This window comes from Gadus morhua, chromosome 23 (assembly GCF_902167405.1).
Source record: "Gadus morhua chromosome 23, gadMor3.0, whole genome shotgun sequence".
NCBI lineage: Eukaryota > Metazoa > Chordata > Actinopteri > Gadiformes > Gadidae > Gadus > Gadus morhua.
The window spans coordinates 1,378,230-1,400,818 of NC_044070.1; the positions used below are offsets into that span (position 1 = coordinate 1,378,230).

Consider the following 22,589-nt stretch of genomic DNA (forward strand, 5'->3'; position numbering starts at 1 on the left):
AATGGCTGCAAGAACAACACCTACATCATCCAAGTCTCTTAGCAAGCAATAGTAGCTTGTGGCTACCAATGTGCTTGTAGATTTCAAAATATAAATATTTTAAATCAAAATACCTAGTTAAAACTCATCACCATACATACCAACTCATCACCATACATACCAACTCTTTCCCATACATACCAACTCTTTCCCATGCATACCAACTCTTTCCCATGCATACCAACTCTTTCCCATGCATACCAACTCTTTCCCATGCATACCAACTCTTTCCCATTTATACCAACTCTTTCCCATACATACCAACCAACCATCTCTTTTCCCTACCAACCAACCATCTCTTTTCCATACCAACCAACCATCTCTTTTCCATACCAACCAACCATCTCTTTTCCATACCAACCAACCATCTCTTTTCCATACCAACCAACCATCTCTTTTTCATACCAACCAACCATCTCTTTTCCATACCAACCAACCATCTCTTTTCCATACCAACCAACCATCTCTTTTCCATACCAACCAACCATCTCCTTTCCATACCAACCAACCATCACTTTTCCATACCAACCAACCAACTCTTTTCCCTACAACCAACCAACCAACTCTTTTCCCTACCAACCAACCAACTCTTTTCCATACCAACCAACCAACTCTTTTCCATACCATTCTCTACTGTAAGCCAAACACATCAACGGTCCACAAATGCTTGATCAATAGTACCAATAACCACCACTTGACAGGCCACAAACTTCAAAGCAATCAAAATAATCATTTAGAGGCCTATACTGACAATAACATCCAATAACAGTAACCAATAACCTATTATCAGCTATAATGCCTCGACTCAGAACGGTGAGTATAGCACAGGAGGGATAACTATCAGAGCTGTACCGTATCTAACTGGATGTAGAAGTCCCTATCTAGCTACCAACTAGTCTTCGGTGTGCCCTCATGCAATTTGATTGCTAGTGTAACCAACTGTATTTTTAAAGGTAATATAACAATGCAGTGGTGCATCAATCCCAGGTTATGAGGAGACTGGCTTGTATTCTTAATAGAACTCTGATAAAAGGAATAACACACAGACACAGTGAGGCACGTTTGACCTTTTATCTAACGATCTAACCATATCCATATCTAATAATAATAATAACAACACTGAACCTAAAACACTGAACTCAATACACTGAACCCAAAAGAGGTCCCCAAGAAAAATAACAAACTAAATAAAATGGGTACCCAGCAAGTCTTTGAGTGCACTCGATTCAATGAAAGGGGGCGTTCTGTTCCTACCACTACCGCTACGGCCGAACGCTCTTGAGCAGGGGCCAGTCGATGACAGGCTGTTCTCTTGTTCAAAGTAACGTCAAATCTTCCTCCATATCTTCTATTTCTTCCGTAATAACCTTTGCTTCGTTTCTCTTCGTCTATATGTTCACTCTTCAAGTCTATGTTCGCTCTTCAAGTCTATGTTTGCTCTTCAAGTCTATGTTCGCTCTATTAGGGAGCGTCAACAAAAACACGGTCTCCAGGCAACCGTTTCAGTTAGCGGCCGTCAGGAATATAACCTTTTCTTCGTTTCTCTTCTAGTCTATATGTTCACTCTTCAAGTCTATGTTCGCTCTTCAAGTCTATGTTCGCTCTTCAAGTCTATGTTCGCTCTTCAAGTCTATGTTCGCTCTTCAAGTCTATGTTCGCTCTTCTTACGCGTCAAGCAGAGAACCAGCGTCAACAAAACACGGTCTCCAGGCAACCGTTTCAGTTAGCCGTCAGGAATACATTGTAGCACGTGAACACTGGTCGCTACAATATACTGGGAATATATATATACTATAGATATACACCATACACACTACATTATATATATTATTATAATATATACATTCATATAAAATGACATATATTAGCAGAGAGTGAAATAGCATGGGTTACACTAGCAACTAGGGGTGTAACGGTACATGTATTTGTATTGAACCGTTTCGGTACGGGGTGCTCGGTTTGGTACGGAGGTGTACCGAAAGAGTTTCAATACGGACATATTAAGTAGAGGACCGCATGTGTGGAACATGCTGCGGCCGCACATGCACAGTTGCGCACACCGTAGCTGTGTTCGAAATCGTTCCCTATTCACTCACTCACTATTCCCTATATAGTGTTCATGATATAGTGCACTATTTAGGGAACGAACAAACGAGAATTCGGATACTACGCTGAACATTTCTAAACGTAATTTGCGTCAGTAAATGCGCCGGGTATTTGTGTGACGCAGACAGATGCGCCCACGTCATGTAAACAAACCGGGCACTCACGAGGAAAGCTGGAGGTTGTATTGATGTTGAATGTTACATTTCCTTGTTCAAGTTTTTTTTTAATTCATTTTGAATGTTAAATATTCCATGTTAAATCCCAAATAAAATGTTGACATTTGTAAACGAAAGCCGGAGACTCCATCATTAAATATATTCGTTTTCGCGGTTATTCAGCTTCTTCTCCTCCGGAAAAACACGACCGCATTGCATTGTGGTATACGGGAGTAACATGTAGGGTACATCGTATGTACACTCAAATTTTGGGTATTATTATCCTGCAGATAATGTGGATAAGGAGATTTTTCTGGCAAAAACTGGGTGAAAGTCATCAGGGCTAAAGATGGGGGTGGAAACTGGAAACTTTAGTGTTGCAATTGTTCATTGTTGTACATTGGATTGAGAAAAGATTTGTTTTTAAAGAAACAGTCTGAGCCTTATTCATGTTATTTAATCTGAGCAACAAATTGAAACTGTTTAGTGTAGCAATTGTTCATTGTTGCACATTAGATAATATATTTTTAAAAAAAGTCTGAGCCAATGTTATTTATTTTTATGTCTACATTTCAGAATCTTTATATTTTTGAGCAGAATTATATTTTTTTATTGCCTAATGTTCCTATTGTAAAAAGCACAAGTGTGTTATGAACAACTTGAAGCACATGTTATGAAGCACATTTCTATTATTTAGCATTTTGATTTCTTACTGTACCGAAAATGAACCGAACCGTGACCTCAAAACAGAGGTACGTACCGAACCGAGATTTTTGTGTACCGTTACACCCCTACTAGCAACCCCAGCGCGTTCGACACACCTAATAACAAACAAAACAAAAACAGCGTTAAGCGCTCTACTCCTACACGGGGGTTCACTTAGCTCGTATCTAACCAACTCGCTTCAGTGACGTTTAACAAAACAATCCCATGCCACTCACCGACCAGCCGAGGATCATAACCAGTAACCAGGTCACCAGAAAGGAAGGAAAACTCCCACCAATCCTTCCCACAAGCTCTCCCTTTCTGCAATCCGCAAGCCAAACAAATCAATTAGTTAAATCAGTAGTAATGCAAACAAACAGGCCAACTCAATAACCCATATTCAAACAAACAAAAGATCAAAACTACCAATTAACCAAATATGCAACCAAGCAAAACAACTAACCAACTACTCAAACACTGCGAGTCTCCCAACAATATCACTCTCAAACTAACTATACGGGCTTTGGTGTAATATGAAAAAAACCTTACCAAGTCCTATCCCAGACCAGCCCCCAATTTGTTATGACCGCATGGCTCAAGCATGACATAACAAATAGGGAGACACGCAGTGAACAAGTTTCTGTACATTTATTCAGAATATAAGCCTGTCGAGTGTTGGACACCGCACGCGCGGTGATTTATGGGAACAATCGCGTACGACACACACACACACCGCTCCTCAGGGGTGTGTTTTGTGAGTCTGGGTGTCGCACGTACGCTCCCCGGGACCAACCTAGGTCGAGCCCGCTTGTTTCCGTGAATCGTCGGTTTCACGGAGGCGCTCGGTCCGGCTCGGCTCAGTCTTAATCCGGTCCGACCCAGGTCACTCTGTTAAGTCCCTTCACAACAGTTACTCTAATACGAATTCAGACCCGTCCGTTTGGCGGGACCAAAGTCTCTCGAAATAATAATAGTTAATACGAAATGATGATGTATCTTTTTGCCTGTCAACCCCTATACACGTCAGTCACAATCAACCATTGCTTGTATTATGCGCCACTTACCGTGAGGGGATCAGCTGGGAGAGCGTGTGTCGTTCTGCTTTGCCTGTGTCGAGGAGTCGACAGGGAAAAGGACTCGAACGATTGAGTTAACCTACTACAAATGTAGTCAGGTAGATTTATTTTTAGGTCCAATAAACACAATAACTTTTACAACTGAGAATAGATTTGAAAAGAAAAGACAATAAAAAGAAGAAGAAAATAGATGAAGAATGGCCTATTAAAAGTACCAACGTCCTCTCGGGTGGATTCCAAGGTTGGGTTTCTAAGTCTAGGTACCAATGTTCTCTCGGGTGGAGCCAGAGATTGGGTTTCTAAGTCTAGATACCAATGTTCTCTCGGGTGGAGCCAGAGATTGGGTTTTCTAAAACTAAGTTTAACAACGTTTCCCAAGTGGAGCCCAGGTTTTAACGTTGACGGAACTCTCGTGCCCCAATACACCGCACGACCCCGAGAGTTGCCTTTGTTTAATCACGCTTGAGACTAAGCTAGTGCTAAAGAAGATTCCTATCAAAAGTACCAACTTTCTCTCAAGAGGCCCTAGAGGTTGGATTTCTAAGTACCAACGTCCTCTTGGGTGGAGCCCAAGGTTGGATTTCTAAAACTGAGTTACCAACGTACTCTCAGGTGAAGTCCGAGGTTGGATTTCTAAATCTAAACTAAAAAGAAAATAGAGTCTGAACCGAGCGCTACGGTGTCAGAGTCCCTAAGATGAAAATCTATTACTATGAAGGCCGCTGTTTTTTGGAAGCAGAAGAGCAGGGCAGAGCAGAGTACACGACACCACCAGCAGCAGAAGAACCAAAAAGAACGAGTGAGCTTTCTCTGCAGATTTCCCTGTTTTACTCTCCTGATAACAAAAGATCTTTTGATAAATGTTCGAGTTTCCCTTATTTTGCCCGAGGGGCAACACAAGAAGCTTGAAGTTGTGTTCATACATCATGGGGTCTAAAGGGACACATGTTCTTTGTATTCCTCCAATGTTTCTCCACAAGGAGACATGTTTAAGCATTCAATTTACTACATAAAAGGGTATATAATGTAACCAGTTGGCTCTATGGTAAGACATTTTAGGGCACATAATTTTAACACATAAGAAAATCTAAAGTAAGCAATTCACTTTGACACAAGCAGTTATAAAGAAACCAATTTCTTTATCCTAAAATATATGTAAGCATTAAAGAAGTTATAAGGTAATCAATTTACCTTATCATAAAATATATGTAAGCATTTAAAGAAGTTATAAGGTAATCAATTTACCTTATCATAGAATATATGTAAGCATTAATGAAGTTATAAGGTAATCAATTTACCTTATCATAAAATATACGTAAGCATTAAAGAAGTTATAAGGTAATCAATTTACCTTATAAGAGGTACACAAGAAGTTATAAAGAAACCAATTTTCTTTATCATAAGATATGAGATACACAATATATATGGTGACCTTGTTGAAAGCATGGTGTCACAGCATGATTCTGGAGTGATTCTGGAACGGCTAGGTGCATCAATATAGTGAGTCCTAACGGGACACACGTCATCCTCCCATGCACCTATGCCGTATCAGTATATGTGCATATGTGTACTTGTGTATGCGCGAGTGTATGTGTACTATGTCATTGTGGGGGCCCCAGCTCTCTGTTTATGTGCGCCAAGGCCTGGGGGGTCCCACTTCATCCGAAGTAGGAGCCCAATCCCAGAGGCGAGGGGTTTTGGGTTGTTCAAAGTAGATGATGTGTCGTCCATTGCTGCTTTCCAGGATACAGAAACTCTTCTTTGTGGGGAGATGATAAAACAGCTTCTGGGACAGGCGTATGATACTCGGGTTAGAATATCTCCTGGTTTCCTCTGGGGAGGATGCGACAAGAGTGGAATACGGCATCAGGTGGTCCGCTTCTCTGATGGAGTTAAGAGGCCATATGTATTGGTAATCCTCTTCTAGCTGGGTCCACCCTCGGGGTCCTAACCGGAGACCGCGAATGTGGTCGAAGGCCCACTCTGGATCCTTCAGCTTGTTGTTGTTCGTTCTAGACCACTTTCCCTCCTTGAACTGGAACAGCTGGTTCCTGCCTGCTCCTGGATCCCGGAAAACCATCTCAGAGGGGAGGTGGGAGCCTTCCCTCCGAGTATGTTGGGAGTATTCTGGTCGCTGAGCAGAGCGGGACCCAGTGTGGCCCCGTACATGGGCCCCAACGCCCATCAGGGGTGGAGACGGCATTGGAGTTGTGTCTCTTGGTACCGCACGAGTCCTGAAGTTTGGTCTTCCGTGGGCACAAGGGTTAGATGCGGGAGAGGGAATTCTATGGCTGCTCATCTCTCTAAGCTGTCTGAGTCTCGTCTGGTTGTCGCCGCGTCCCCTTGTTAGGTCATAAGGCTCCCTTCTTGAGCGGGGAGCTTGGGACACCCGGTTTAAGATCCACCCATCCAGTCTGTGGCCCCTGGGGGTATTCGCCGGACATTGATAGATCATTACTTCTCTGGGTGCTAGCCCTTGGTTAGCTGGGGGATTCCTTTGGCCATAAACGGGAGAACTAAGTGAAGACAACACCCTGGCCCTCTTAGTTTTACTGTCTACTACTATTCTGTCTCCTGGGTCGCATCGATATCTAGTATATGGGTTAGGGTTAGGAAAATGACACTAGGCGAGGAGCTTTCAGTCTCTAAGTTAAACGTTCCTGATCCCCCTGAGGCAATTCTCCATTGTCCCCAGTGAGGTCGCCTATTCCTTGAATAAACGATTCTAGGAAAAAGGGGTCTGAGGTGTCCGCGTCAAGGTTAATTTGAATTGGGCTGTTATGGTGATCTTCCATCACCTGGTCGATTACTTCTTGCATTTCTACCGCTAACGTGCTTCCTATATATCCCACGTCACGTGGGGTGTCATCCGAGATTTTTAAAGGTGTTTTAGATTTCCTTTTTTGGGTTGGATAGCTTGGTCCACCTAATGTGGCCCATTCTTCGAAAGGATAAGTGATTTCAACGTTGGACATGCCCTCTACTATACCGGCCACCTCCGCTTCTGCCGTAGCTCTAGCTGGTCCACTATTGTTTTCAGTCATCCCTCCTGCCTCTCGTCTGGGGGTTCCCGGAGATCCATCTGGCTGTATGGGCTGGGTTAAGCCAGTGATTAGTTAACAGTTTTTATTAGTATAGGAAAAGGGGAAAGGAGTTTTTGGTCAGAGTCTTCTTGACACTGACCCTAGATGTTAGTTACTCTTCACCCGTCCCGCTACATAATTAGTATAACAGATTACAGCCCATGCCGGATCTATTTCAACAACCGTACTTAGTACACAGGCTGTGGTTACTATTGCTACCTGACTAGCTATTTTCTCACATTGTTTCCGTAGGCTGCCTTGGGAGTTTCTATTGAGCTGTTCTAAGTACGTGAGGTAGATAATAACCAGGCTTACAGCCACTCCTAGATTAATGAGTGTCTTGTTCTCCCCTCCTAAATATTCTATAGCATGTCCTAGTACGGAGACAACATACATGAGAAAATTCACACAAGTCCATCCCCTTAGCTTGACTGGTAGGTACATCTGATATAGGAATATAATATTGTAGGATGGAATGATTGCTCCAGTATAATAAAAAGCTGCATAGGCCTTAAGTAGGTATAGAAATGCTAATGCTCCTCCCATTAACCTTCCTTCTTTTAAGAGGTGGAAGCAGGCCATGATAGAGTACATAACTATAGCAAACATGTCTCTATAGAATATGGTTCGAAATATTACCTGGGTTAAGCCAGTGATCTCGGACTCTCCCGGGGTGCAATTGTTTGCTCCCTCCATTGGTACCGAAGTCATATTGCTTGCCATATTCTATCAGGATTTCCGGGCTGCTCAAGTGTTGCTTCTGTCTGGGCTCGGTGTGGAGTGAAAGTAGAATCTGTAGGACTTGGCTGCAGCTTGATTCTTGTCTCTTGTGAGTCTATATGTGTTGGTCTGTTTGTTGAGAAAAAATCATGTGGTATAGGCCGGCCTACTTCACGCATTACTCCCCTCCTGCTTTTTTACATGGGACGATTGTTTGCTGCAAAAATTTCTTACAAGTTGCCCAAGGCCTATTTTGATCATATAGAATATGACCCCTAAGCATAAAAGGCCCAGCAAGCCATAACCCCACCATATCAATAGAGTCTTTATTAAGGGCCAAATCCATCCTCCTATGGTGTATATTATGCTTTGTGTGACGTCACCTGCTGTTGTCAGGGCAGCTCCACCAATGTGGAGCTGCAGTGACCCCCAGCAGGTTCATGTGGTTCCTCTTGGGGAACCTTTTGCTCCGTGTACATAGCCGTTAACAACCTCTGGGTCTTGCAGGTTGGCTACATCCTTGCTGTATTTTTTATCTTTCTTCAACCCTGTCCATACAGGGAGAAAACATTTGGTGTTGCACTTCACACATGTTCCTGGTGTCACATGTGTAGTTTAGTTCTCTAAACTCTGAATGTGGCCCTTCGGGCCCTTGGCCCTCATAAAGGGGGTTCTCTGACCACTTGGTGGTGGTGCCGTGTGATCCGCTCGCCCCTGCCATCTGAAAAACAGGTTTTAGGTGTGTCCAAGAGTTATTGTTTCGCGATCCGCTTTTAACTAAAAAATGTGGAACTAGTTCCCATCCTCCTCCCATTAAAGCGGGAGCGAAATTGATAGGCTCCTCCCAGTCCCCCCGGGTTTACAGCAGAGCAACATACAACATGGTGAGGCTGATCGTGAGAGAAGGGGGGGCAAGGCAGATACATCATGTTCGCATATAACAACTTTTTCCAGATAAATGATTTTTATGACCGCAAGTCATTTCTACAATTGCTAATTTATACCTCCGACGTCCAAATATTCCCTCCGTATTATCACCGCAAAAAAAACCCAAATTTTATATACCATGATTATATTTAATCTTCAGTCACAAAATAATAATTTATGAACAAAAACAATTAAATTCTCATTAATTTATTATTAGTTTTATTAGTATTAGTATATATGGTATTGTTAATTTCCGCTGTCCTTCTTCTAAGAAGGGTGGTTGTGGTCTTTGTTTGCTCGTTGATTTTGATTGTTCCTTGGTGGTTTTTTGATTCCGGGTAGGGGGTTCCTCCTTTTGTGCCTTCAGGGATCTGTGGGACCCTTCTGGGTGTTTATGAGATGGGAGTGTGTGACTCTTCTCTTTGTTGCCGGCGGGGTTCGAGATACCGATAGTCTGGTACCGGGTATAGGTCGTGAGCCTTCTGCACCTGACTATGCATGGGGTCTCTTCCACGGTTAGGGTCGGTCAGTCCCCTAACTGGGATTGGCCTTACCAATATTGGAGCCGGATTTAGATCTGGGGTGGCCATGTCCATTGGCGTGGGATATTGTACTGGAGCATGGTCCTGTTCCGGGTTAACCCAGAAGGCCGGATGGTGTGGCCCCACCAGTTCCGAACCCCCATAGTTATATGCGGGGGGCCTGTATTGGTCAAAAACCTGGGTCCCCTGGGCCGGTGGAGCCCCCGGTCGTGTTGGCTCTCTTCTTTGTGGTCCGTAGATTAATTTGGCTTGGGGGGTCCCTTTATTCCGGGGTTGGTCGAGAGTTACTCGATCTGTCAACTGTTCCGTCAATTCTTCTTACTCTTCTACCGAGTGGGTCACCAAAGTGAAGCGAATGGTGGGGTTTGCCCATATCAGTCTATGGAAGGCCAAGGTAAACGCATGTGTTTCATATTGGAAACCACCACCTCCAAACACTGGCAGGACAATCCTGATTGGGGGGGGTTCTCCCATATCGAGTACCGTCTGTATTCCTAGGTTCATCACTTCCTCTAGCACCACCTGTTGGTCTTTGACCGTCTGGTGCCCCTGCCTGGGGAGGTAGCAGCAATGCACTATTCCCACCAGTCCATGCTCCTTGTTTGTTTGTAGGTGGGCTGATGGGGTGTGGAATGGTAGCCGGTTATTTAGCCTTTGATCCTGAGTAAATCTATCCGTTAGCGTGGGGAATCTATCCCTTAGTGCTCGAGCGGCACCTGAATCATGAGCTAGATTTGGATTGGTGGGATTCAACACGTAAACCTTTTCTTCTGGTCCTCGGGGCAGAGGACAGCTCCACAGGTCGCCCTGTTATATGGTCACCTGTCCTTCCTGCCATGGTCCTCCTATGAAATCTGAGGGCGCCCATGGCCCTTGTACCACGGACCCAGGTATCTCTATCACCTGGGAGTTTCTTCGAGGAGGGACCGGGGAAAGGGCATGTGGCGTTAGTGCTCTCCATGGTCCTCCATGTCCAGGTCCTCCCTGAGGCTCATCATATCTTTCCGAGATCTCCCCGTCCTCCAGGGTATCTATCTCGACATCTCGCTCCCCTATCTCAGAGGCAGCCGTTCTGCTCATGCCTTATTTTTATTTATTTTATTTTTTATATCGCAACTTTTAGGGGGAATTTTTACTTTTAACACAGGTTACCTCCTTTTTTTAACCTAATCTATATTTAGGTGGGATTTTGTTTTCAGATAAGATAACTTATTTTACTTTCTCTTATTGAAACTTCTAAGTGGACTTTTATTTATTTAACTCAGGTTGCCTCTTTATTAATGGAATTTTATCTTTGACTAGAACTACTCTCTTATCAAACTAACTATACTTAATCTTACTTACTTTCCGGGGGTTAACCCGTTTCACCAGGTGGAATATTATTTCTTATCACAAACCAAATTACTTCATGACAAGAAATAACTCCGTTGCCTACCTGCTTTATCTAACTAGGGAAGGGGCAACCCTTTTTTAACCAGGTGGAAATTAGCTCTACGCAAGAATGCCTCCTTTAGCGACCTATACAACTAGGTAGGATGTCACCCTCATCAGATATAACTCCTTTAGCCACCTGCTTCAATACTTTAGGGGGCCAACCCTATTTTAACCAGGTGGAAATTAGCTCTTCACAAGAATGCCTCCTTTAGCGACCTATACAACTAGGTAGGATGTCACCCTCATCAGATATAACTCCTTTAGCGACCTGCACTATTTACTATAAGGGGGGGGGGAAACCCTCTCTACCAGGTGGAAAATTAGCTCTATCAAGAATAACCTCGTTACCAACCCATACGACAAGGTGGAACGTCACCTTCAACAAATATAACTTATTTTGCCAACCTGCCTTAATCTACAAAAGGGGGGGGGGGGGAACAAGGAAAAAACCCTTTTTAACAGGTGGAAAACGAGCTCTATCAAGAAATGACTCCTTTACTAACCTATACAACTAGGTGGATTATCACTCTTAACAAATACTACTCCTTTTAGCCGCCTACTCTACTATTTATTTATTATCTTCATAGAATATTAATTCTATGAAATGTAACTCCATTAGATACCTACACGTTACGGTGGAATATTACCTTAGAAAGAAATAACTCCTTTACTAACCTGCTTTAATATCTTTTAGGTGGCTAGCCTATTTTATCCTCGATGATTATTTAGATAAGGTCGCCGGTTTTTTCTAACCAATCTGGCCTCGTCCAATAATTATCCTTAACTGTTACTTAGATAAGGTCGCCGGTATTTCTAACCGATCAGGACCAGTCGGAACTCGTTAAATTTTGAAGTCAAAAAGGCCCGGCTTTTTAGACCAGTCGGACCTGTTTAACTCGAAATTCAAACTGACTAGAAATAAAATTAAGGTGTAACGTTACTCTTAGCACAATTACCTATCCTATTAGACTATTTTATTTTTAGGTGAGATGTTACCTTTAATAAAATTATTTTATTTATTTTTATTTTATTTTTTATTTTATTTTATGGGGCTAACTTAATTTATCCTTTAAGTCTATTTAGATAGGGCTGCCTGGTTCTCCTGACCAGTCGGGCCTCTGTTTAATTTTGAAGTCAAAACGGCCTGGTTTTTTAGACCACTCGGACCCGTTTAACTTGAAAATTAAATCGAATAGAAATAAAAGTAAGGTGTAACGTTACTTTTAGCACAAATACCGATCTCATTACACTACTTTATTTTTAGGTGAGATGGTACCTTTAACCCCAATAATGTATTAGGCGCGCTAACAAGCAGAAATAACCAAAACTTGATAATTGTAATATAATCAAAAACCATCGACCATTGCCAACCAATAATCAATAATTTCAACCAAATACAACAATCATAGCTATCAATGCCAATGAACATCAATCAATTTTCTCACAATTCAAAACCAAGACTGCCTAGTCCGTTGTCTAGTCACAGCCTCACAAGACGCAAATATGGGGAAAAAACAACTATCAATTTACCATCGCAACAGGATTGCAATCATCGATCACCCATAAGCAATAATCAATAACCACAACCAATCACAATGCAACAATAGTTATTAATATCAATGATCGAAAATTAAGACCAAGATTGCCTAGTCCGTAGATTAGTTACGGTCTTTTTTATTTTAGGTGTGCGATTCGTGCACTGGACTGCCTAGTCTCTTTGACTAGCCATGGCCCCACGTTGGGCGCCATGTCGAGTGTTGGACACCGCACGCGCGGTGATTTATGGGAACGATCGCGTACGACACACACACACACCGCTCCGCAGGGGTGTGTTTTGTGAGTCTGGGTGTCGCACGTACGCTCCCCGGGACCAACCTAGGTCGAGCCCGCTTGTTTCCGTGAATCGTCGGTTTCACGGAGGCGCTCGGTCCGGCTCGGCTCAGTCTTAATCCGGTCCGACCCAGGTCACTCTGTTAAGTCCCTTCACAACAGTTACTCTAATACGAATTCAGACCCGTCCGTTTTGCGGGACCAAAGTCTCTCGAAATAATAATAGTTAATACGAAATGATGATGTATCTTTTTGCCTTGAAAACCCCTATAAACGTCAGTCACAATCAACCATTGCTTGCACTATGCGCCACTTACCGTGAGGGGATCAGCTGGGAGAGCGTCGTTCTGCTTTGCCTGTGTCGAGGAGTCGACAGGGAAAAGGACTCGAACGATTGAGTTAACCTACTACAAATGTAGTCAGGTAGATTTATTTTTAGGTCCAATAAACACAATAACTTTTACAACTGAGTATAGATTTGAAAAGAAAAGACAATAAAAAGAAGAAGAAAATAGATGAAGAATGGCCTATTAAAAGTACCAACGTCCTCTCGGGTGGATTCCAAGGTTGGGTTTCTAAGTCTAGGTACCAATGTTCTCTCGGGTGGAGCCAGAGATTGGGTTTCTAAGTCTAGATACCAATGTTCTCTCGGGTGGAGCCAGAGATTGGGTTTTCTAAAACTAAGTTTAACAACGTTTCCCAAGTGGAGCCCAGGTTTTAACGTTGACGCAACTCTCGTGCCCCAATACACCGCACGACCCCGAGAGTTGCCTTTGTCTAATCACGCTTGAGACTAAGCTAGTGCTAAAGAAGATTCCTATCAAAAGTACCAACTTTCTCTCAAGAGGCCCTTGAGGTTGGATTTCTAAGTACCAACGTCCTCTTGGGTGGAGCCCAAGGTTGGATTTCTAAACCTGAGTTACCAACGTACTCTCAGGTGAAGTCCGAGGTTGGATTTCTAAATCTAAAACTTCTAAAACTAAAAAGAAAATAGTCTGAACCGAGCGCTACGGTGTCAGAGTCCCTAAGATGAAAATCTATTACTATGAAGGCCGCTGTTTTTTGGAAGCAGAAGAGCAGGGCAGAGCAGAGTACACGACACCACCAGCAGCAGAAGAACCAAAAAGAACGAGTGAGCTTTCTCTGCAGATTTCCCTGTTTTACTCTCCTGATAACAAAAGATCTTTTGATAAATGTTCCAGAGTTTCCCTTATTTTGCCCGAGGGGCAACACAAGAAGCTTGAAGTTGTGTTCATACATCATGGGTTTAAAGGGACACATGTTCTTTGTATTCCTCCAATGTTTCTCCACAAGGAGACATGTTTAAGCATTCAATTTACTACATAAAAGGGTATATAATGTAACCAGTTAGCTCTATGGTAAGACATTTTAAGGCACATAATTTTAACACATAAGAAAATCTAAAGTAAGCAATTCACTTTCACACAAGCAGTTATAAAGAAACCAATTTTCTTTATCCTAAAATATATGTAAGCATTAAAGAAGTTATAAGGTAATCAATTTACCTTATCATAAAATATATGTAAGCATTTAAAGAAGTTATAAGGTAATCAATTTACCTTATAAAATATACGTAAGCATTAAAGAAGTTATAAGGTAATCAATTTACCTTATCATAAAATATACGTAAGCATTAAAGAAGTTATAAGGTAATCAATTTACCTTATCATAAGAGGTACACAAGAAGTTATAAAGAAACCAATTTTCTTTATCATAAGATATGAGATACACAATATATATGGTGACCTTGTTGAAAGCATGGTGTCAGCATGATTCTGGAGTGATTCTGGAACGGCTAGGTGCATCAATATAGTGAGTCCTATCGGGACACACGTCAAGCCCTAACAAGGAAATTAAGTATCAGTGTAGATGGCAGCTTAACTATATGTAGTGTGTTATAGACTGGTGTAGTGAGAATGTGCAACAAAACCAAAATAAAGAAGAGGGTTTGGCAACAGCAGCTGCTCTCACCAAGGCAGCGAGAAACCGAAAGGCTGGATGTCTTCCTCCTTTATAGGCCAATCAGGCAAATCAGGTGCACCTGCTGCATAAAAGGGAAGAGCCAAATGGCCCAAGTGGGAAAACAGCGCCGCCATGGTATGAGTTACCAGGGGGACGTAACAGTCATACTGTCCTGACCTATTGTAAGATTAAGAAAAAAACTGAAATAGTTTGAATCATTGGGTGTATCATAACCCTTTTTTTATTTTATTTTTGAAGAGTATAGTCAAAGAGAAAGAAAGTTAGAGAGAAAGATAAAAAGTGGGGAAATTAAAGGGGAACAGTGCCTGTATGGGGACAATCCACAGTACATACAAACAATATTTTACATGTCTTTATTTTTTTAAATGTACATTAACCATTTATCCCAGCCTTTAGAAAATGAGTCTTCCTTAGTTTTTAGTCTATATGTGAGTCTCTTGTTTGAATGTCACCGATAATGTTGAGCCATTGTCTGCAGTCAGGTGCAACCGACTGGAGCCAGTTCTTAGTGATGACCTTTTTTTTCTGCAGCAAGAATAATCTTAATCAAATATTGGTCACCTTTGTGCACAGTTCCTTCCATATGTCCCAGGTTTAGGACAAGACAAGTTTGGGGGATTTTGTATCCTAGAACCTCGCACAGCACGACATGGATATGTTCCCAGAATGGTTGAATTTTACTGCAGCTACAAAACACATGTGTATGGTTAGGATCCATATAGTTGCACAGTCTCCAGCACGGTTGTTGTGAATTCATTTGTTTGGTAGTAATCTTGGGCGTAATAAAGAAACACATTTGTTTTTTCCGAGTGAATTCTCTCCATCCATGTGACTGTGTAGTTGTCTGGTGTATTTTCCACATATCATTCCACATGGTGTCCGGGATCTCTTCACTCAGTTCTTTTCCCCATTTAGCTTTGACATATAATGTTGAATCTTTCTTAGCTTCCATCAAACAAGAATACAGAGTTGACACAGCTCTGGGAGTGACACCATTGTAGGATTGAACAACCACTTTTACCATAGGATGTATCTCATCAGCGTGTTTCTTAATTATTTTTATATAGTAATCCCTCATTTGTAAGAATCTGAATAAGTCCTGATTTTTTAGGCCATAAGTCTCTTTTAAATCTTGAAAGTTTCTCATTTCACCCTTTTGGATAACCTTGCACATCACAGTTATACCCATCTCAGTCCACTGTTTGAATCTTGTATCAGAAGTTCCCGGTGTGAATTCTTTATCAAAAGCTACCCATTTTAATGGACCAAGTTCCCTTCCCACTTTAAGTAGTTTGATAAAAGTGGTTAGATAACCCATGTATTTAAGGTAAAAGTTGTTATTGGGTCTAATTCTTCCTCTTCTTTAGTATGGGCGGGAATTTCTCTTTGACCTATGTGTGGCTGAACCAGGGGCCCAGATGTAGGCATTTCAATATCTTTGCAACGAGCTACTTAATCAACATTACGTCAGTAAATAAGCGGCCGAGATTGTGCTGCATTAAAGTCCTCCCTGAAGTTAGGAAGTGCCAACCCCCCCCCCCCCTTGTCTTTTTTTGCAAGGGGGGGTTGTCATTTTCACTGCATTCATCCTGTCGGTAAGGCTCAGTGGATAAGTTGACCACTTTTCAATATCTTTTTTGGTTATGCGAATGCATAAATATTGAATTGATTTAGCTTTCCAATTTAATTTTAATTCTTCAAGTTCTTCATTTGGAGAGCAGTAAAACATAAAATTTGAGTTTTAGATATGTTTATTTTGTAACCCGAGTACACCAGAATGTTCTAAAATTTGAATAAGTTTCATAAAGGAGTTTACTGGATCTTTTAATATGAACAAAACGTCGTCCGCGAAAACACTTATAGTATGGTTTTGGTCATTGATATCTATTCCTGTTATTACATCCTCTTGTCTAATCATTTGGGCTAATGGTTATATATAGAGAGCAAACAAGGTAGGGCTGAGACAGCAGCCCTGACTGGTTCCTCTTTCCAAAGTAAATCTGTCCGATAGTGAGCCATTTACTTTAATTCTAGCTGTCGGTTTGCTATAGAGCAGGGGTCTCAAACTCGCGGCCCGGGGGCCAATTGAGACCCGCGGGATGATATTTTGTGGCCCCCTACTTGACATCAAAGTTTAGTGTTGGTGCAGCCCGCGCATTGTTGTCAAAAGCACATTTGTTGCTGAGTCGCTTGCCACGCTTTTCTATCACTTGTGATAGGGTGACCAGATGGGACAGTCCCAATTCTGAGTTGCGTGTCTTGAGTCCCGTCAAACGCCAAAGAACGCTAAAAATGTCCCGGTTTCCACCGATCACTATGAAATGTCCCCTGTTGTCAGCGATTACATAGCCAACGTGATTTAATTATAGCCCGATCATTAACTTAGATTGGGTGAGTTGTGCTACTTTTTTTTGTGGAATACTTGATGTGGCGCAGCCTGACCCCAGACTCTACCTCCAGCGGCCCCCAGGTAATTTGAGTTGAGACCCCTGCTATAGAGTGATTTGATGCATAGAATTATTTTCTCATTAAATCCAAATTTTTCTAAGGTTAATTATAGAAAATCCCATTTGACCCTATCAAATGCCTTTTCGGAGGCTGTTCAATGCTGCTGGTATTTCTTTTTTTTGTATTTTATGTATAATGTGAAATATTCTCCTGAGTTTGTCGACACAAGACAAAGCCAGTATGGTCCTCATCTATTAAATCTGATACTATTGTTTGGAGCCTGACTTGTTGGCTGGGACTTGGCTCGCTGGGACTTTGTCAGAGGGCTTGTGTGAAAATCACGAACGCAAATGAATTAAACGTTGTTATAAATCAACACGAATCATTTTAGCAATAATGTGACGCATGATACCCACCTACTACACGGCAACTCTATAGCTACCTTTGTGTCAGTACAAACATTAGCTCACTCGTCTTCTAAAAGCCCCTGTCAAACTGTTATGTGTCACAGGGGCTACTGTAGTAAATCCTTTTTGTATTTATTATATTTTATAACGTTATGTAAAGCGCATCGCAGTGCTTTCGGCAGCTGGTGATTGTTTTAAAAAAAAAAAAATTCTAATTGCTTGTCCATGTCTTGATATTTCCATTAAGATTCCATTACGTTCTGTTTCTAGAAGTGGTGAGCATAATGGCATATAGGGATGACCCCCAATAAACTGCAGACTCTTTTTGAAAGTGGCCACTCTCCCTCTTCTGCTCTTACCACACTAAAATACGACCTTCAGGAAGAGATGGGTGACTCATACGTCTTTGCAGCTGCTGATCGCTCCATTTGGCCCAGATCTAAGTTTCTGTTTTAGGTAAGTAATAGTAAAACATAAAATTGGAACATTTTAAGAATGTGACAACTATTATCAAGTGAAAGATTCTGTGATAATGTTGGTAATGTACGTGATATAATGTACTAAATCCTGTGTATAATTGTAATTTCAGGCTTTATTACAACATTTTCAAGCGGTCGTATGGGGAGTTATCCGGGGACGCCATGCTCTCCAGCCTTCACTTGATGCGTACAACAAAAAGGAAGGGGCAGAGTGCGGGAAGATTGCAGATTCTAAGAACGCCATCATTGTTTCATGCAGTCCCCTCATGAGGCGAGTCCATTCAATGGTCCCTGAGAGTGCAGAGATTGTCTTTGTGGACTCTTCTGGGAATTGTGACAGAACTAATAGCAGAGTGTTCCTGATCTTGACCCACTCAGCCATTGGAGGACTGCCCTTGGGTGTGATGATGACATAATCCGAGTCTCAAATTGTCATCGCTGCAGGACTGCAGCTCCTCAAGAGCATTCTTCCAGAGGACGCATTTTTTCGCAGACGAGAGCTCGGTCCACAAGTGGTGATGACTGATGACTGCCAGGCATTACGGCAGGCCCTCAGCGAGTGTTATACACAGACTACGCCCATCCTCTGTGTTTTCCACATTTTGCAGGCGATGTGGAGGTGGCTGTGGGATGCACACAATGTGGTACCAAAGTCTGACCGTCAACACCTGCTACAGCTCTTCAAGGCTATGGTGTACGCAAAAAATCCGGGAGAACGGCCTCATATCATGGGGCTCTAGAGGACTCCACGGCAAAGCTTCACCCACGATACTGCAAATATCTAACAGGTATTTTCAGCAGACGTGAGGCCTCGGATGTCTCCTTTGATGTGACACTGTAGGAGGATAAGGTGAACTTCATGGTTGACACCCACAAAGAACAGAAACTCACACCAGCTGCCAGGAAGGGATTTTATAAAATTGCCACAGGTATAGTATCTTGGTCCATAACTTTGTTTGTGTTGTGGCAAATGTTGTTGTCCCTTTTTCTATATGGACAGCACATGGGGATCTCTAAGACAGGGCTATGGGTCCATTTACACCACATTTGCCCTTCATCGAATGCTTTATGTATTTTGATACAGTATAGCAAGAAATAACATCTTCCTCTGCCCTACAAAGGAAAGAACAACATACCAGACAACTGGTACAGGGGAATGACTGAAGATCAGAATGCAGACCAGTCTGTCACAGCTACATAACTTTGAATGAATACACTGTTCATTCGACAATCAGCCATAGTTTCATTAAAAATATATATAATTCCTTTACATTTTTCTTTATTTAGATTCCCTTTGTGCAGCTGCAGCGGAGAGCCTAGAAAGCCCAGCCCGTGGAGTGGACGAGGCTAGCATTAGTGATGGCTGCTCAGCTGGTGAGGAATCATCGGAACAAACCAGGCAGAGGTGGGCAGAATTCAAATTTAAAGTGTTTTAATGTTATGTGGTCTTACACCGAAACAGGACAGCAGAGAAATAATTAAAAAAATCAGTGGGAGAGAGTTGGATGGGATAGGCTTGCTCTGATAGTGACCTTCAGGTCATCTGTATTGTTGGGTGTGCTGTAACTCATCAGAAATTATGTGTGTTTGAGGGGGGCTGGTGACACACACACACACACACACACACACACACACACACACACACACACACACACACACACACACACAAACACACACCAGAAGTTACTACCATTTACACACACACACACCAGAAGTTCAGATTCAGATTTTATTTGTCACATACACAATACATTGCAGTGAAATGAACCTGTTACATTCCGTCCAAGAAACATAAAGGACAGTGTGGGGAGACAGGACGGAGAGACTGTCAGGCGCTTGTTCAACAAGAACCATGCGGCCCGCGTTAGATAAGAAAGTTTAAAAAGCTAAACAAGAGGGTGACGAGGGGAAAAAAATAATTTGTCAATACCCCAAACTATGCTCCTTTAAGGGGGGCACAGTGTGGGGATTAGCAAAAAAAACCACCTCAACACATAAGCATCACATCAAAAACATCACAAACACATATGGGAGGGGGGAAGGGAGTTGGGAAGGGGAGGTCTCACAACTCAGATACCGGGAGGCGGACACAGCCAACAGGCGCATCACATCACTCACGGCATACTGTGCTGCAACGAGGGAAGGGGAGGGAGAAGTTACTACCATTTACACACACGCACAATCACAAAAAATGAACTTGTTACTAGTAGTAACCATTGACCAATACTTGTTGATGTACTTGTATCTTGTTGTTCCCGTTCCCATTGCCAGGTTACACCAGCAGGCTGGAAATTCGGGTCAGGGGGATGATGGAGGGCATCATTGAAAATTTACAGTCTGGGTTTGACTTGTACAAGGCTCCCATGGAGAAGATGCTGGCCTCCTATGACAGAATGACAACAGACAGCCAGCTAATCTCTGCACTGGCCACATTTGGCCGCAAAGTGCCCCTGCCGGATCAGGGGCATGGAGGATGGCGAGAAGGGGCATGCAAACAAGCATGAAGATTGGAGTGCAGCCGACAGCTGTGGCTCGTCGGAAGACGCCACTTAAAGGCAGGCGCGCCCTCATTACTGGGCGGCCAACAAAAAGCTCAATAAGGCCACGTTTATACGTAGCAGGGTATTTATGGAAACGAATATTTCCCCCCCTCCGTTTTCCAAAATAACATTGTGCACACAACATAGTTTTCAAAAAAGTTGTCGTTTACAGCAAAACGCATAAATACGCCGTCGAGCGCCATTATAACTATGCCAAACCTATGGGCGGCAGTGTAGGGAGAAGGATAAAGCCATGAAAGCCAATCAGAATCCTCAGAATCAACAACAACGAATAACACGAGGGTCTTCCTGTAACAAACAAACTGTAAACATAGGGCGCTATTGCATATTCTCGAAGAAAGTTGTCCAATCCCGGGTTGCTTTAACTCACTTCATTTATTATAAAGTCGTCGGCATGTTTCGGTATGGTAACTGAAGCTATACGGAGGGAATTGTATCTAACACGAGTGAGAGATAATAACTCTGGCTACTACGGGACATGGGCAAAGGCCCATGTCCCCTCGCGGGTGTCGCTGAAAATCTCTGGCCCCTTCTGGTAGTGTGCACAGGTAAGGGACCGTCAAGTGGGCGTGGCCTAGTGGGCGTGGTGGCTTCGACTTCTTCAGGTGATGCCTTCTGTGGTGGAGCCGCTTTCAATAAGGTCTTGCTCCCCTAGTGGCTATGTATAGTATTTACGGCTTATATGTTTGGTCGTGCTTCATTGGGTCTATGTGTGGGTAGCTTAGATTCTTAAGATACGTAACAATCCCTCCTTGGTCATCTTAGATGACCATACAATAATATTTTAAATCAAAAACACCATTTACCACACCGAAAACATAGTCAAATTAGGATCAATCATCAACACCATCAACCGGAGTGGAAACAACTCTATCGAATAGAGAAAAACCACTACGCGTCCGCATAATACTGAGACGGCATTCACCTTGTGGGTCTCATTGGAAATACAGGTCATTATTTAACAATACAACAATGAACATGAATCTTGTTATCATACAATCACATGGCCAAACAGCACACAAACAAAACTATCAATAGAAATCCTGAGCTAATACTCTTGGTCATGTGCTACAAGGTCATACAATTTTCATCATGTGCAAAAGTAAAGTAAAAATTGGTAGTCATAATACAATTTTTTAAAAATTCAAGACAAGATTATTGATAGCCTAGCATGGATTCGGGTGGTTCAGGTGATCTTCGTGCATTGGTTCGCTGTTGCATGTGGGTGGTTTTGGGCGTTGTTATTATCGTAGCCATTGTTTCTTCTGTCGCCGTCGGGCCTGTAATTCATGAACCCAAGACTCGTCCCTCCTTGTCAAGGGCTCAACTCAGAGAGGTTACTCCTACATCATGGGAGCCTCCAAACAGGTTCTCCGTCGTCGTCGTGTCAGTAACAGGTGGCCTGTAAAACAACCGTCTCAAAGATCAACTGTATGCAGCGATTCAGAACAAACATAGTCTGATATGGTTGTTTTAAAATTTGTTTCTAATGGTGGACAACCAAAACGGAACCGATTCAAATCCTGCTGTTATTTGATCTCCTCATGTGACTGTTAGTCCTTGCTCGGCGGTGGTAGTTTGTAGGGTCCGGGTGTGTCTGCATCTGGTTCTGGAACTTTTGTTTCTATTGCAGAAATACAAACTCATGTACAGCAGTTAGTTGTTCAAAAACATATTTGCATGAATTCTAATTTTAATTGTTTTACAGTATCTACTTTGATTTAATTTCACACTACATCCCTCCTTGCGCATTGCTTCAGCCATGCGCATTAAATGACAACCAAAGTTAACAACACCGTAGTTCAACCAAGTTGCTATAACCAAAAAGATGTAAAAGGGAATTAACAATGTTAAAATTTGCATGTTCAATATCACTTCTGTGTTAACCGTATCTCATAATAACAGTTACCTTCATCATACTACCCGATTGTCCTACACTAACTATGTATATTGGATGACCTAATCTTCATTTATTCTACCTATTGCTCGCATTTGATGCTGTCCACACTTTGATTCACTCCTATGTACATCGCATACCACATCAAACGTGAATACGCTTTATTCTCTGCACAA

At 42.4% G+C, this 22,589-nt stretch overlaps 1 long non-coding RNA gene across 1 annotated transcript; it reads left to right on the forward strand.

Moving 5' to 3' along the window:
- Positions 1–5,488: 5,488 nt before the first annotated feature.
- LOC115537032 (uncharacterized) lies at positions 5,489–20,628 on the forward strand. The gene is made up of 3 exons (XR_003974768.1): positions 5,489–17,932; positions 18,066–19,360; positions 20,227–20,628. It is a non-coding gene; the product is annotated as an uncharacterized LOC115537032 (long non-coding RNA).
- Positions 20,629–22,589: the final 1,961 nt, after the last annotated feature.